The sequence below is a fragment of the Meleagris gallopavo genome, chromosome 1 (assembly GCF_000146605.3).
Source record: "Meleagris gallopavo isolate NT-WF06-2002-E0010 breed Aviagen turkey brand Nicholas breeding stock chromosome 1, Turkey_5.1, whole genome shotgun sequence".
Taxonomy (NCBI): domain Eukaryota; kingdom Metazoa; phylum Chordata; class Aves; order Galliformes; family Phasianidae; genus Meleagris; species Meleagris gallopavo.
Window position 1 is genome coordinate 78270856 of NC_015011.2, and position 16995 is coordinate 78287850.

A 16995-nucleotide genomic window follows, 5' to 3' on the forward strand; every position below is an offset into this window, starting at 1 on the left:
ATCCGCCATGGTGCTTCAGTCATGCATGCTGTCTGACTGTGTCCCAGTTATGCAGTGTAATGATTCTGTAAATTTGCACACAAGTCTAGTTTTTCCTGCTTGCTTTCCACGCTGCATTGAATTGTCCATGTACTCAGGGCAGTGCAGGAATATTCAACTGATATTTTGTTAGCACTAGACCAACTTAACTGCTGTATGTAAATAGTAAATATGTTTATAATTTATTGAAAGAGTCTTATAAAGATGTAAAAATATTGTATTTTTGTGATATATACATGCACACACATTTTATATTAAAAGTCAATTACTAATCCCCAAAACAAATAAAATGCTTTATTTTCTAAGTGACAGCTTCTGAATCAAGCATCCTCCATTGCATCTTAAACGGGTTTACCGGGATGATTCTGTCTGCTTAATTACTTTTTAACAAGTTTCCATTCAAAGATGTCCTTTGTCATGTATATTGTGTTATGGGTAAACATACGGCTTTGTTTCCTGCCTGTCTTTCTTTTCTGTTGTTATTAACATGAGAAATAATGGTCCAAAAATTGTTTGAAGGAATTGGTTGAAATTGCTGTCCAAAAAAATAAACCAGTTGATGAAATATATTTCATTTAGCTTGTGCAATTTAATAACAATCACCATACAGAAGTCTCACAAAAGGTCTGGTTTTGAATATTCCTTTCAAAGCAAAGAAGTGACAGCCTATTAAACAGTTTCTGTTCACTAAATGCAGTTGTTGGAGAAGACTTTGGCACAAATCGTGAAACATCAGAGCTTTATCATAAATAAATCAACTTCTTTTGCATGCTGACATAAGAGCAGGAGCTCCACACCCGGCATGCTTTCCCCTACTTGCTTGTCAGGGTGTCTGCTATGCACATGAGAAACTTCAAGCAACACAGAAGTCTGGACTTTGCAGTTTTCAAAGCAGTATTCAAGCTCAGAGTTTTTGTTGTTTCTTTGTTGCTTTTTTGCTGGGTGGATTTATTTTTTTTTTAAGAGGAATCTGTAGCCAGACATTTGGAAGAGCAAATGGGCCCAATTTCCTGCTTTGTTGCCAATTCAGCGACATGTACAGCACCTATGTCCCTCTCTTTGAAAGTATCTGCAATAACTAATAAAGAATGAATGTTTTCTCTGTGAAATGTTATGTCCAAACATACCAACGATAGGCAGCTTTTAATAACGAAGAGCAGAAGCTTGCTGGAGATGCAAACAGCTACTTCTGGCTGGTGTATGACATGGTTCCAAGAAATGCTGACTATATGCCAGGAAGTGAGAGTGGCCTCTGGCACCCTCAAATCCCCACTCACTGCCAGTACTGAGACATGATGCTAGTAACAGAAATTGTTGGTAAGTAAAAGCTGCTGATAAATGCTTGTGCTCATAAGATACATCCCAACTGATGACTCTTTCTCTTTCAGTAGTTGCTTCAACCAGTAGAAGTGGTGCCTGCAGGAGATGTTGCTCCTCTTTCATCCCAGAATGAATGAGATCAGAGTTTGAGTGATGGTGTAGAAGCAATATTGTGAATTTGGGGTATGAAACCACAGTAGACAAGGCAGCTCTGCGTTGTGCTGATGTGCACGAGCAAGTTTTCTGTTGTCTGCAAACACCCTGTGCTGGATCTAGCAGGACTGGTTGAAAAGTGACACCATCCTTGTCTAATCATTGGCTGTATGACAATTAGATGCACTCTTTGATTATAGTGAAAGCAACTGTGTGAGTGAAAAGGCTTCATCAGTGCCTGACAGCCAGTTTTACATGAGGCTCTGCAAGCAGAGTTGAGGACTGTAGTTTCCATGAGCAGGACTGCAACAAAAGTTGGGGTTAGCAGAGGTTTTAATGCACACAGTTGTCTCTTGATCAGACTTGTATCTCTACCTTAAAACAGGCTGTTAACACCCACTAGGCTGCAAGGAGATGATGCATACTGTCTGTGGCACACTGCTTCTGGAACATAAGTTTGCAGTGCTCTTCAGCAGCAGATTAATTTACTAACATCCAGAACAACAACAGGAAGGTGAGCTTGTGTGCTCCTGTTGTCTCTGTGTGCAGTTTGTACTCCTAAGTAGAAGGACATGAGACTCTTGCTCATATGAACAAAATTCTGAGGAGCTGTGCCTTAGGTTTTAACTCAAGGAATCTTTCCTTGTTGAAAGGATGTGTGTAAAAGAGGCCTTGGGTACCATGTGAGCTACTGTGATTTAAGTGCAGCCATGGGAAAAACCTATGTATGCCAATGATGTTAACTCAGTCTTTTTAGTCAAGTTTTGTATGACCCAAGTAATTCAGCTTTTGCCTTATTTCTGCGGGATGTCTGAGGAAGGACCTGTGATCTCAACACTTTTTTTTTTTTCTAGAAAATAGAGAAATAAACTGTCTCTCTACTTAGAAAATCCATTCCTTGTCTTAAAAATCTCAAATTTATTTCCCATTTAGAATGTTCTTCCCTCTTCTTTCATATCTGGTACAGCTTGAATGCCATTCCTCTCCAGTGGGGGATTCAGTGTTCTTCAAGTATGCATTTTTTAGCCTCCTTTTGTCCTTGTTTATCTTTTGGCAGAGAGAAGAGAGTGGAGAGTTGGACCAGGAGGATGGAGAAGGGAGGAATTGAGTGGTGAATGCTAAGTGGAGGTAAGTACAATTAGGAGTCAGAAACGGTGTGTACACTACTGCAAAACAGCTTTTTTCAGAGCTTCAAGGGTAAATTCATTCCAGAATCATCTCTTGACATCCTTGCCTTTTGCTGCAATAGGATGTGTCCTGCAGCCCTAGCCACAGAAGAGCTATGCCTTTCCACAGGTAGAATCCCTGCTAGTTCTGATTGAAAATTATATATTTGGAAATTTCACTTGAGTTGGAATTCTTAATTTTAAAAGAATGTTCAACTAAATAGCTAATATAACTAAACTAATCAAGGAAAATTCTTAGTGATGAAATGGGAAACAGCATGAAGGTTGAAAATAGGTAGAGAATCTCTACATGCCAGGGCGCAGAGCTGTTTGCATCCAGGCGGTGTTGCTGTGGCAGGGACAGGACTTGTGCTGGGGCATGACTTGGCAGTATGGGAGGCTGTTCCCAGGTTTCCTCAATACCCACCCCTTTGCTGAGCAGAGAGGGGAAGTTTCTAAGGAGGGGCATTGATCTGGGAAGGGGGGATTCTATGTTCTGCTATGCCATGCCATGCTATACTATGTTATAATGTAGGAAGAAGGTTCCTACCCACTTACTCAGACAAGTGATGTGGGATTGGCTTGTCCTGTGGGATGGGATATTTGTCTGCTGATGTATTCAAGTCTCCCCTCCTATCCCCCCACCCCCCATTTTTTTTTTCTAGAGGAATTAGAAATTGGCTGATTCACAATGTCTTTATTATCTTTAGATTGTTAGAAGAAGGGCCTGGACCCTTGGGGAAAATGATCTCAACGATATCATCATGATTTTAATGCACAGCCCAGGAGGCAGGATGGGCCAAAGCCTGGGCCTGAAAGCAGACTGTAAGAAATGGTCTGTGGGACTTGGAGGCTGATGGCCTTAGTGGCTGAAGGCCAGCCTGTAGGGGTGGAAGTCCTTTTCCTTGTAAAAATACGAGCATGACCCAGGGGTGCTGCAGATCACATTTCCTATTACATGTGAACTGCTAGGGACATGTGTTTATGCGTCAGACTGCAGGAACCCTCCCACTTCTCATTTTCACCCCTTTTCCCTTCACCTCTTTTACCTGTGCTGCTGAGGTTCCATGTAGTTTTTTTTGATCACTGTTTTTGCACAGCTGCTGTCACATCTGCTCCAAAGCTTGCCAGCATCCACAGAAAGGGCTCTCGCCAGCTTCCAGTGGGTGTGGAGCTGCTTGGTGCTTGCGGCCAGCCTAGCACTAAAAGGTCACAGGGAATAATACCTAATTTGGGACAGCTGTCATGTGATGCCTGAATGTGTCAGTGCATGGAATGCAGCCAGAATATTTGCTGTTCTCTGACTCCATTGTGGCTCTGCAACAGAGATTTGTGGAACGGCACCAGTTAAATCTGAAACTCCTCTAGTTCAGCTCTGGTCAGAACTGATTTAATAATGCTTTCTACAGTCACTGTGGTGTCACAGTGGTAACAGGTGTATGGTGAATTGAAACGTTATAATCATTAACCAACACACTCAGTATTAATAATTCTTGATCATTTATTTTTAATTTTCAGTTTCTGGAGCCAAATAAATGATGGCACAAGTTCACTATTGTGGCAACATCAAACAGTGAAGAATTAGAGAGCACGGATCAAGATTTTCTGCACTGTCTTCACTTACTCTCCTTATACTCTACTGCATTCTGATAATACACTGGTAATTTCAACACCCAGTATTAGCAAATGGATTCTATTCATCATCCCAGTGATCTAGCGCATCACAATCCAATCATCATCCAATGACCCAGCACATCATAAGTACAGTAGGACAGAGGTTTTGACACCTGTTCTGCCCAGTTTGCATAACACTGACATTACTGGCATTTTTTGAGCACATTTCTGTCAAGCTGTGTCAAGGCTTTCACTGGTTTGGGACTTTGTGATCTTAGTACACACCATTTGACAGGTTCAGGTGCTGGCTGGGGCAACATCAGCTGGAGTCAGAGCTTCCATGCAGAACTGCAAAGCTGTTCCAGTTGTACAAGGTACAAAGTGTATTGCCAAAGTATTGTAGTCATCGACTACCTTGGGATTGTCTTGGAAGTCATTGAAACTGTAGAAATTAAAGATAAATGAGTTACAGCGTGGGGCTGGAGATCCCATAGAAATAAATACCGGACTGATTCACAAAACTGAGACACCTTCTTACAGATGAACCTGGATGCCAGCTCTCGGGCAGAACCACAGCAGAGCTGGACAAACATCTCTTCTCCAGAAATATTATCCGCACTTGATTGCAAGTTCCCCCATGTTAATATTATATTTCCAAGTGCCGTGTGCGAGAGGCCAGCAGGCACCGCTCGAGTATCAGCAGTCGCTCGCAGCTGTGTGGGAAGGGCTGCTCACAGCTCTGCCTTCCGCACGGGGTGCTGTGGCTGCAGCTCAAGGCTCCGGTCTGGTCTTTTCAGAGCATGGCCCGAGGGCTCCGAGCTGAGCAGTTAGCGTGTTTCTCTGCTTCCTCGCACAAAGTTTGCACGAGGTTTGTTTGCACAAGGTTTGTACTTCGTTACTGCAGACCGTTCTTGGATTTCTGCTTTTCGGTATATCTAAAAGTAGCAATACTATCGAGGCAGTGCAAAGCAGACTAGCCATAATTAAATCTCCCAGCCACAAAAGTCGTTTAAACAGGTACAGCTGGAAGGGAGATAGAGGTGGGGGTGAAATGGACAGGGATGTTCTTTATTGCCTTAAAGCAGGGCAGGGCTGCACAGCAGTAACAGGAGGGAAAGGCAGGAAGAGGGCAGAGAAGGACTGCAAGAGGGACAGCTCTGAAAGCCAAGCGAGTGACCTTTCTGCTCACTGAAGTGAGACCGTTTCCTCCGTGTGTTGACATTTGCTCCAGCCCTGTTCTCCTGCTGCTTCCTTCGCCTCTGCTTTGCTTCATAATTGTCCTTTGTGTTGCTGGCTTTCCCACCCACTTCCATCTCCTTTCCTTCAGCATTGCCTCTCTGGGAATCCATCTGCACAAGCCCAGCCAACACAGGAGGAATAAAAAGGAGAGCTGTGGCTCTGCTTGCTACCCGGTCCTTCCCATTCCTGTAGGCTGGGTGTGCCTTACTCCACATCTCACACCACTTAGGGCTTCTCTTTCAGAAGGAGAAGGTATGGGGATCCCTGTTTTGTTCCTTGTCTTCTGTCCATGTAGGCCTCTGGGGTTACTCAGAGTTTGACCCCTGTATGTTCTCATACCCTGACTCTGTTCTTGAACTTCACCTTTTTGCTTACTGATATGTTGTATATTGTGCTGCCGTGTTTATGCTGTTGCTACTCACAAACAGCACTCTGGGAGTTTGATTCAGTTTCCCCTTCCTTCTCCCTGCCTGTACTTTCTTGTATTTCGTTTGTTCATTGTGTAGGCTAGACAGACTGGAGAATTCCAGACTCCTGAAGACCCACATTACTGGTGTAAAAAAAAAAACAAAACAAGTGGAAAAATGCTTTTTTCCCTTGGACCGAAATCTTTCAGGATCCTTGATCTCTTACAAAGACATGGAGAGCATGATCTGCTTTTCTTTTCCTTCGGCACTCACCTTTGGCTCACAGGGGGAGACAGTTTGTTTGATAAAACAAGGAACCAGAAGGTAGGATTCCTGCTTTCTGCTGTCAGAAATCGGCCAGTTGTTGGCTGTCTCACTTGGAGCCTGTCACACCAGGTTTATGTCAAACTTTACCTAACTGTTAAAGAATAGCTGTTGCTACATTTTCTCAGGCTCTTGCCTGCAGGGGGTGATTATGGAAAAGGTAACATTTCCCCTAATGGCTGAGCTGGAGTCGATTTAATTTGCAATTTGTTATGAAATAGTGGGTATTGTTTTACCTTTCTTCATCCTAGGGCTGGAGGAACAGCACAGTGAGTTCCAGAGATAATGGCAAGCCAAATAATTAGAAGCCTGGCTCCTAGGGATGATTTGAGGATTAATGGCTGTTTGTAGAGCGCTAGGAGTTCCCCAGCTGCAGTGTATGTTTAGCTCTGGGACATTGCGGGCTGCAGGTGCTGGGCAGTGGGAGTGCAGCCCCAGCACTGAGGCTGGCCGGGTGCAGAGCAAGGCTTGTGCTAGATCTGGGGAGTGCTGTGTGGGACAGGGAGGTGGGAAGGAGGGCTCTCTTCTCAGGCTTGTTGCTTTTAAGATGCATTGAAGGGAGACACACATCCACAACCACTTCTCTGGCAATCTTTCCAGTCTGTGTACCAATTTGCAGTGCCTCGGCAGTGCTCAGCTGTCAGGAATAAATGAAGAAAACAGCTTGAGTGGCCCCCTGATGCCAACCAGAGCCTCCTTGTTTTTTTCCCCTTGGAAGCCCATGGGTGACCTCCGCAGTTTGCATTAAGCCACATCTCAAGTGTGCTGGAGCTAACATGCCACAGAAGGCTGTGACTCGTCGGTGCTGGGACCATTCACTGTCACTATCACAAGTGGGGGAACTTTTCTGTCAGGTGCCTGTGCAGTGTCTGAGACCCAGCCTGGCTTTTACAGCCCTAGAAGGAAGTGCTGAGTGCATTGCTTTCTAATCTTGCCCTGGGAGGTTTTCAGAGGAGAGGCTGTGCTGTGGGAATCAGTGTAGGATACAGATGGATCCAGCCAGCTTGCACTTGTTTGAGTCCACGAGGAGCAGTCGAAGGCCAGGCACTCGGGGAAAGTTCCCTCTGTCCCATGGGAGAAGCACGTGGGGTTGGAAAGATCCTTGAGCCTGCAGGGGGGAGGAATTTCTCCTTGGGCCTCAGATGTCCCCCAGCGTGGTGCAGGGAGGAGCCCGATGCTCCCAACATTGTCCTAGGCAGCAGCTGGCGGTGCTGCATGACAAGGTTCTGTGGCACTGAGGTGCAGTGATCGAGTGTGCTAGCAGGGGCAATGCACCCCGGGGGAGTGGAACAGGTCAAGTTCTGGCTGCAGAGTCTGTCTTCTGTACAGAGGCGGAGAGCCCATCTCAAGCTCCTTACCGCTCATCCCATCCTCTGGGAGATGGAGAATTGCTTATTTCCTTCCCCCTGCAGCGCCAGAACAGCAATTTGAACCTCTGAGCTATAGAACATCCTCCTTTCCTTTCTCCTTTCCCTTTCTCCTTCTAAGAGGCCTGTTTTAACCTTTTGTCCCATACAGCAGCAATGTACATATGGCCCTTCACCTGCTAGGGCAGTGCTCCTTGTGGTCACTCAGCCCATGTGCTGAATGCCACTTGTAGCACATTCCAACCTCCCTTTGGGTTTTGAGATGCGATCGAGCCGTTCTGTAAGTTTGTATTGTGCTAACTCAGCACTCCTTGCAGTATGTCCAATGCTGTCCTGCTAAGAAGCTTTTTAAAGTATTCTGGTATTCAGGGGCCTCATCAATGTCATTATTGTCCATCGAGTTGGGAGAAGTTTACTGGGTGACAAACATGTCATCTGATCTTTGGCAAAACGCTTCTCTTTGAAATCTTGACTCTTGGTTACAGGTAATGCTGATAAAAGTGCTATGTCCAATCCCCACCAAGGAGAGCAGCAGGCTGAAGGGGAATTAAAGGGCCATGGGAATTCTCAGCATAATTTTATTATCATGACCTTTAAGGAGACAGTGGGGGGATGGGTGAAGAACACAAAGAAGACATACAGTACAGACCACACAGACAGCGCTTAAGGGGGGAAAGCAAACCCAAAGCAAGTAAGGAAGGGAGACAGGAGAGAAGAGAGATGGAGCAGAGACTGAATAAGACTGGCAAGTAATGGCAGAGCCATCTCCTTCCAGTTTATCCAGGGAGTGGCAGGAGTAGATCTGGGGCTCTCCATCCATGAAAAACACCCTTCTGTGCATCGTTCTCCATTTTCCTGAAATCTCTGCTGTTCTTCCTCCAGGCAACCATTAATCTAATATTAAGCCCCTTAACCTCTCTAATTGTTCCCTTTCAGTGTCAGCTGGTTTCCTATTAACCTTTCAATCTCTCCGTAATGCAGTTACTTCTGATTCCAGCCAGCCCTGGCTCTAAAGCTTTACCTCCGGCAGTGAATTTTCCAAGCTTTCACTTTTTTTTCTCTTGCTTTTCTGTAATGATTATAACTGCTGTTAAGGAGCCAGTTTGAACCAGCCTTTAAATGCACAGGGCTGAACCACTTGGAGTCTATAAATAGCCCTTCGCTAACCTTGGGCCTTGTTTCATTAAGTTGATTGGCTTCTCTCTCTCCACTCCATTGCATCTTCCTCTCTCTCCCCTCTCCATTATTGATGCTGGTTCTTTTGTTGCTATCTGAGACACCTTCTTGTTGATAACGGGGTTGGTCAGTCCTAAGTTTTTCTCTCCTGAACAAAATAGTATTGTTGCTGGGGAACTGCCTCTAGAATTTTTTAATAAGGAAAGCAGAGTGACACAGGCCCAAAGCAGCAGGTCTGAAAACAACCATGCTGTACAATAAGAAATTGCCTAGCTGAGCAACCAGTCATGATTCGTTCCCTATAGGCTGGATTTCTCCTGTGACACACAATGTGATTACACTCAAATACAGTCTCCTGTGCAAATCCCATTGTGCAGTACTGAAGCCAAGATGTCTGTCTGCTCACAGACAAATCAGGAATTGCTGGCTTAAAGTTGAAACAGAGATCTCAGAATGCTAAGTAAACTGTCTGCATCTCAGAAAGATCCCCTGGAGGCTTTGATATCATTAATCAATATACTACTGCTGCTTGTCCCTGTAATAAGGCGAATATGCTTTGCTTCACTACCCATCAGATACAGCTCTATGGTAGGTTTGTGATGTCTCTTCTAACCCCACCTGCTTCTTCAGTGGTGATGCTGAGCTCTCTTGAACCCTGGTAGCTCTCCTCAGTGCCAGCCAACAACTTTTTTTTTTTTTTTGTAAAGTGCAATGACTGCTTGCAGTGAAGTCTGATATGGAGCAGTTGCATGAGATGACCTGGTGTCTCTGGAGTCAGTGTAAGTCACAATCCTGCATTGAGGCAGGGGTTGCATTGCATTAAAAAAAACTGCTTGTGTGCAGTGATGCAATGACATCTGCCAGTGCTTCTCAAGTTTTGGGGGTGCTAGCGCAGTGCCATAACAGGTTTGGTTGGTGGCTCCAGCAACAGCCACAGCTTCTGCGGATGGACAAGCACCACACCATCACAGAAAAGCCTGAATCAGGGGATACTGTCACGCTCCTGTTTTGCTATGTGTCCAGAAGCAAGGTATTTATCTGCAGAGCTGCATTTTCTCTGGCGAAAGAAGAGAGAGGCACAGAAAACTTTTGTGGTTTATGCATTGGTTGATATTCACAGTCTTTTGCTTCAGCTCAGGAGGATTTGTGTGTCTGAAGGCTCTTCTGTTTTCCCTAGCTGTATCATTTGTCTAATACCAGCTGTTACCTTTCCCTGAGAGTCCTAACTCAAGGTCAACAGCGGCTTACCAAAATAATAGAAGCTATTCTCTTCCACTCTCCATGCAGCTCTGTGCGTCCCTGCTTGCCCACTCGCTGCTATTTCTTGCAGCAAGCCTTTGTCTTATTTTCTGGCAAATGTTCTTGATCTATGCTAGGGCAGTAAAGAAAAGCAAAGAGAAAGTGAGAGCTGGAAAATCTGTGGTTAAAGAAGGTTCACATGGAGGTATCAGACGAAGGGCCTTCTTTTTCAACAGCCAAGTCCAATAAGAAGCATAGCTTGTAGAAGTTCTGCATGTATGGAAAGCACAGCTCCTGAGGCAGGTGGCAGCCAGTGCTCACATCTGTTTAATAATGCACGTTCTATGGGGTGGCTGAGCGCTCATTTTCCATCATCACGACCTTGTGGCCTTCATGTTTTTTTAAAGTCTCAGGCCTAGCCTTTGCTCTGGTGTCATGTAGGTGCACAGGAGCCACCGAGTCCTAGCTGTGCTTGCAAAGGGCTGGGCTTAGGCTGGAGGGCCCAGGCTGCGCCTGCCACTGGGTGCCATCTTAGGGTGCATGCCATCTTGGGACGCTGCCTTTGGCTCCAAAGTGGCTCCTCAGTGGTCAAGTGGGCTACTGTGCCATCCCTGGACCCATGACCTCGTGTTGAAGATGTGGGTCAGTGGTGAGCATGTATTCAGAGCAAGTGGAAAATGTAATCCAAAGCAAGGGTGTACCTGCTTTTTCAGACTGTGTACAGCAGACAAGTGATATCGGATCATCTCTTAGACATTCCCCAAGTGCCCATTTTACCTGGCTTCTCTGCCATGTCTGGTCTGCTCCCTGGCCCCTGGGAAGCTTCCTGACTATTTACCCCAGTGATCCATCATATGACCCCGCTGTGGCAATGTGATACAGCTTTAGCTGCACTAATCAGCTTAGCTTGCTCCCCGCTTGTCGTCTTACTTCAGGAAAAACTTTATGCAGTGCCTGGGTAGGGCTGCTCATTCCAGAGGATTTAAATCCAAGGTGGAAAATAGCAACACAGATTTTTCTTTGTTATTTTGAAGACAGAATTCAGTTTACCATTGCAGCTTCTAAGTCATCATTCCTCTAGGAGTAGCTGAGCTTTTCATGATACATGAAGGTTTCAGTTGTATAGTAAGACCTCTGCTAACAAGAAAAAAAAAAAAAAAAGACTATCCCCTGAAAAAAGCAAAAAAACCACAACAAAACAAACCAACAGTAATGAGTGCTTTGGCTGGAGCATTTGAGAGATGCTCAGTCATCCAAATGAACTTAGAGACTGCATCACTTCCCTCCTTTCTCTTCCCAGCTCAAAGCAAATTGGGCTCTAGAGAAAAGAATATTGTTTGTTGCAGGGGACTGGAAACTTTCACCTTGAGCCTCAAGGGGGTTTTCAGATGAGACAGCAGGAAAGAGGAGGGCTTATGGTAAACACATTTTGGAAATACTTTTTTCTTTTTTTTTCCCCTCTCTACAGAGTGGCATCTCCATGCTGAAGTGCTAGGAAAAATCAGAATTTGGTTGAGAAGTGACAGCCCAGACTCCATCTTATTAGCTAGTCAGCCAGTGATGCATGTGGGAGAAAGTATGCTGATACCTAAGTCTCCATTAGGTGAGGGCAAATCAACTATACTATAGGGTGAAAGAATAACTAAATATGCTGCTGCGTAAGAGGAGGATCTGGCAAAAACTGAGCACCTTCCAAAACCTGAGAACCACAATCACTGGCAGTTTGTCATGAGAATCTCAGCCCAGCAGGAGATGGTGAACACCCAGCACACTTCTTGGTCAGGGAACCTCTCCAGACCTGCCTCAGGGCTTTCCCAGCTCAGTTGCTGCAGCAGCCTCTGCTCCCAGGCTTCTGAAGCACCATCCAGATGCAAAAGGAGGATCTAAAAAGTCCCTCTTTGTCACTTCTCCAGCCCTTTCCCCTCTCTAACAGGCCTGTTCCTGAGAGAGTTAACGATCCTGCTTTCTCAGGAGGTGAAAAGATGCTTCCGTGTAGCATCCCAGGGGAGATATGGAACTGCCAGGAGTAGCAGAAGACTTTGAACATCCTCAAGGTTTTGTACTTGTGTTGTCCTCTTAGCACCCGTGACTTGAATATAGTCTGGAACTGATTAACTTCACTTCGATCCTCTGGAAGGGAATGTTCTTCCAGCAGTTAAATATTCTCTCAGCATTGCACATGGACCAGACATTACAGAGGCTAGGGCTGCATTTGCATTTGCATTTTTTCCTCATGAACTGGAAGAGAAAGGAATATCCTCCAGTATTTCACTGCTGCTATTTCCATCCTTCATGGTAGTGCAGTGCCATATTCAAGCTAGCTATTCTGTTAGCTTCAGCAGCATCCCCCCAAGCCCTATGGCCATGAGACTTGCAGCTCACACAGCAGGGAGCCCATGCCATACACACGACAAATACTTTGGTTCCAAAGTACATCCTCAGAGAACAGCATGAATCACATTTCTGAGAAACACAGTATCTCTAGCACTTATAAATGCCTTTGCGTGGTATTGCATTAGCAGAGGTAGAGCTCCCCTACTCCAGCCTTCCACCTGTGGGATGACTTAGGGGATAAAAGTGACTTAGGGAGCACTACAGTGAAGTGGTTAAACTGGGAAAATCTGAAGCATCAGTATGGGCTTTTAGAATTATCCCTAACTTCCTTCCAGCTCCTATCTGCAGTACACGCTTATGTGCGTGTGCCTTTGGCGTGCTGATACAGCCAACAGGAAATATCACCTCCTTCCACTGCTGCCTAGCATCAAACTGGGAGTTGGAGCATTATGCAGCATTCAGGGGAAGGAGAACAGTGGGCTCTCTGCCTCCTTCCATGTGAGGCTGAAGAACTCACTGAGGAAACAGTTAAGCTTATGAAGTACCCTAAGAGACCTTTCCATAGGAACTGTGCTCATGTCTGCTCTGTCCAGGCTATGGCAGGTCAGGGAGAGCTGCTTGCCGCCCCGGGACTAGATCTTCCCCAGGACACGAGCAAGCTATTGCTGCTGTGTCTGTGCCAGGGAGGAAGAGAGGGAGGCCAGAAGGTATTTTGGCTCTGTACAGCGCTGAGCAAACAGCAGCATTTGCCTGATAGTGACCACCTGCCTGGGAATAGGTGCAATCTGTGGCCACGGCGATGATGTCCCTGCTGCTCCTCCTGGCACAGGGAGTCTCCTGTTTCCTCTGGCTCAGGCAGGGGCTCTTTTTTTTTTTTTTCTTTCTGTGTGGTGCTCATCCGTTTGCTTACTATTTCAGGCACGGGTGACAGCAATCAAAAAAACATTCCACTGCTCTCAGTTAATCCATAGGAAAATCCCATGCTGGTACGCAAAATGTGGAGACTATGCTTGCGCATTTTTCCCCAAGGGCCTTCGGCAATGGAAATTTTCTCAAGCTCCATTCATTAACAAAATAGATGAGCAGTTATGTAAGATCATGTGAGGGAAGTGGTTGGGCTTTGGTCAATGAAGGAGTTAGTCACACATCAATGAGCTTGATGAGCCTGGGAAGAAATATGGAGACACTTTTCTTATTCAAGGACTGAAAAAGGAGAATTTTAGCCTCAAATCTTCATTTTATTCTAAGCTTGGGCTCCACCTTTACATTCTAGGCATTGCAGGAGCGCTGTTGTACTGAAGCAGAAATGGTGTTGAGATCTGTTGAGATCTCCCTTTTCCCCTTCCCAGGTCTCTCATCTGTGCTCTGACTTAATCAACCACCTGTTGATTTTGGGGTGCAATTGAGGTGCTGTTTCCCTTTCCAGCCCAGCCAGCCTGCCCTGGGAGTGCTCTGAGCATAGATAAATTGAACACTGTAGTAATATTCGGTGATCACAGAGCAATTAAAATCTGCACCACCTCTCTCAGGAACCATTAGGACATTTGATTGGGGGAGCATTTTCAAGAATCTCATCTCAAACTTGATCTTCTACAAAGTTTGCTCCTGATTTGGACTGTTGTCTCTCCTACTTTGAATCAGAGATGATACCATCATACTGAGCTTCTGTGGGAGTGATCATATAGAAAGCAGGAAATATAGGGAACCGGTGTACTCAATTAGATGGGAACTGGTGTACTCAATTAGATGTGGTCTGGAACAATATGGTCCCACTCCTCACTGGTTCTCATGCTCTCTCAGCTCTGGGAGCCTGCCAAGTGTCCTCCAGGACCCTCAGCTGAGATTACCCTGGCCCTTGGCTCTTCCTAGCTTCTGTTTTGAAGCTTGCAGATCTGACTTTTAGACAATAACATTTTACAGAAGGCAATCAAATAAGCTTTTTTTTTTCTTTTCTTTATTTGCGCTAATCCCTGCATGCTGAATTACCAGTTGCTTGTGTTCTTTCACCTCGCAGCCAGCCTCCTGAAGGTCATTGCACTAGCTGAGCCGCACAGCCTGGCTGGCAGCCTCCCCAAGATGTGGAGTGGCAGTTGCCTAGCATGACCTATTGGGAGCACTCATGGCCTAAAGAGTGCGAAGGAGGCCTCAAAATGAAACTGATGTGGGGCAGGTAGGGAGGATATGGGCAACAGAGTATAGCTGAAGCACTGCTAGATGCATGAGGACTGGGAATAAGTGAGAGCTGTGTGAATTGTATAAACCCAAGTCCTTCTCGCATCCATTGCTCTACCTCAAGAGCTGAGGTTGTGAAACCTTGGAAACCTGCTGTGTAGAAGTGCTCGCAGACACATGCTGCTGCTGATGGCACTGGGCAGGGCATCCCAACCCCACACGAGCATTCATGGTGCATGCTTGGTCCTCAGTCAAAGCACAGTTGTCTCGCCAAGTGGATGCTTTCCAGAAGGAGCCGCATTCCTGACCATGGAGAGCTGAAAGGATTGCAAATGGGATATGCCTTAAAATAGACAGAGATATAGGAACAGAACTCATTTCCCAGACAGCGAGGACATGTGCTGACATCTCAGGCTCTTGCTCAGAGGGAGGGACTGCTAAAACTGCAGCTGACAGCCTTGGCTGCAAATGTCACTGGTTGCCTTAGGGCAATTTTCACTACCTTAAAGGATGTTTGTTGAGATTGGTTTTTCTGCCAGTAAGATTTGTCTCTGCCTCTCTATAAGTCAAACAGAGTGGGAAATAGACTCCCCTTCTACAAAACTGTCATGGTGTTAAGTAAAAAGATGTGTCGTGAATTGGGATAAAAAGTTTAAATCTCTACCTTTTCAAAGAACTGATATTTCACTAGGAAAAAAAATGCTCTCCTTGTTCAATTGAAATGTTCTATTTCAGCAACCTTCAAATCTTTTCTTTAGAACCACGCAGACATGGTTAGCCTTCTGCTTTTTAATGACTAAGTATTGTAAATCCACGGTGAAGACCTTTTGACTTCAAAAAACATCTGAATGTTATGATGCTCACAAAAGGATCCCCTGAGTGGTATGTCATGCTGACATGTTACTTGGAAGCAGCACTTCCCTTGGAAATTATTTGGAAGCTATGAACTTCCATTAAAACTTGGAAAAAAAGTTTGGCAGAAGGTTCCCAGAAAATTCTACTGACACCTATATCTTTGAGCTGCAATTTTGAGCTGCAGTTTCGTGACTGAGTGGTGTTGGGCAGTAAAGCAGAGCTTTGTGACTGATTGCAGCCAGAGGACTCAATGAGATGAATCTCTTTGGCTGCCTTTGCTACGTACTTTAGCTTTGCTCTTTTAAATAGTTGTTACACGGTCCCCATGAAACAATATACCACAGTGTCTTTTGTTTCTGCAAAACAGTGTGTGCAGTGTATGCAAAAAGCTGTTGGGACAGTGCTCAGCAGGTAGGAAGAAACATCCATAGCAACTCAGATGTCGCTGATGGAGAAACCCAAGCTCTGGCAGGTTGGAGCACAACAGAAGTGAGCAGAAGAATGAGAAATCAGTTTTCCCATACTGCCCATCTTGTGCTGAGCTCTCCAGCCAGCACAATCTTACCGCCTTGCAGCACTGGCTGCAATGTGTGGCACCAGGCGACCGCGTGAGTTAATTATTAAACAAAAAGGCGTCATTGGTCCCCTTGCCACTGCTGTCCCTCCCATAATTATGCTGCGTGGTGGAAAAATGATTGTGTGCAATAAGAACAAAGAAACCTTTTCAGGATGAGCAGCTTTTCTTTTGCTGGAGAGCTTGTCCCACTTTGCCTCCCTGGAGCTGGAAGAGTAATCCACTCGCTCTCCATAAAGGTGGAGTTCAGGAAAGAAAGATGAAAGGGACCCAGAGAAAATCACGGCACTGATTTCTGTGAATAATCTCCCCAGCTTTGTTAGCCCAAGCCATTTCCTTATCAGGGAGTACTATAATAGCAGTGTTTCAGAGTCTGGAAGGAAACATTTTGAAGTTAGCTTTGGCATTTCAAGGCTATCACTATTTTCACCAAGCTTCCCTGGACTTCTAGATAAAATATTAACTCTGGACTGGGTGCAGAGGCAACAGCAGGCAGTAAAGCAGAGGCACAAGGGAAGAGAGAGGCTGTGGGACAGAGATGGTAACATAGCATCCAGGTCTTAAAAACCACCATGTGACTAGTTTCTCCCAACAGACACACATACTGCCTCACCACTGCCTTTGGCTGCACAGCTCAAAAAAAACAAAGGCTTGCAGGTGAGTTCTGCAGATGCCAGGCACCCCAAGAGCAGACCCCTTTACTGAAATAGCCCGTCACTTTCACTCTGGAAGGGAACAGTGGAGAGCCACTCTAGTTTCTCTGCTGTGAAGCCTCTCCAAAGCCCTTTGCATCTCACTAGTCCAGCTTCCAAGGCTGGCTATGGGACCCAGAAATCTGAATGAGGTGAATACAAGCTGCTGCTGGTGTGGTTTCATTCCTCAGTGAAGCAAGCAAGGGCTTGTGTTCACAGATGGGACACTAAATCCATTTCCTTGCCTGTGCTCTGAGCTTGGCGGGTTCACACTGACCTCCTCCCCTCCCCTCCCTTCCCCTTTTCCCTTTCCCCTTCCCCTCC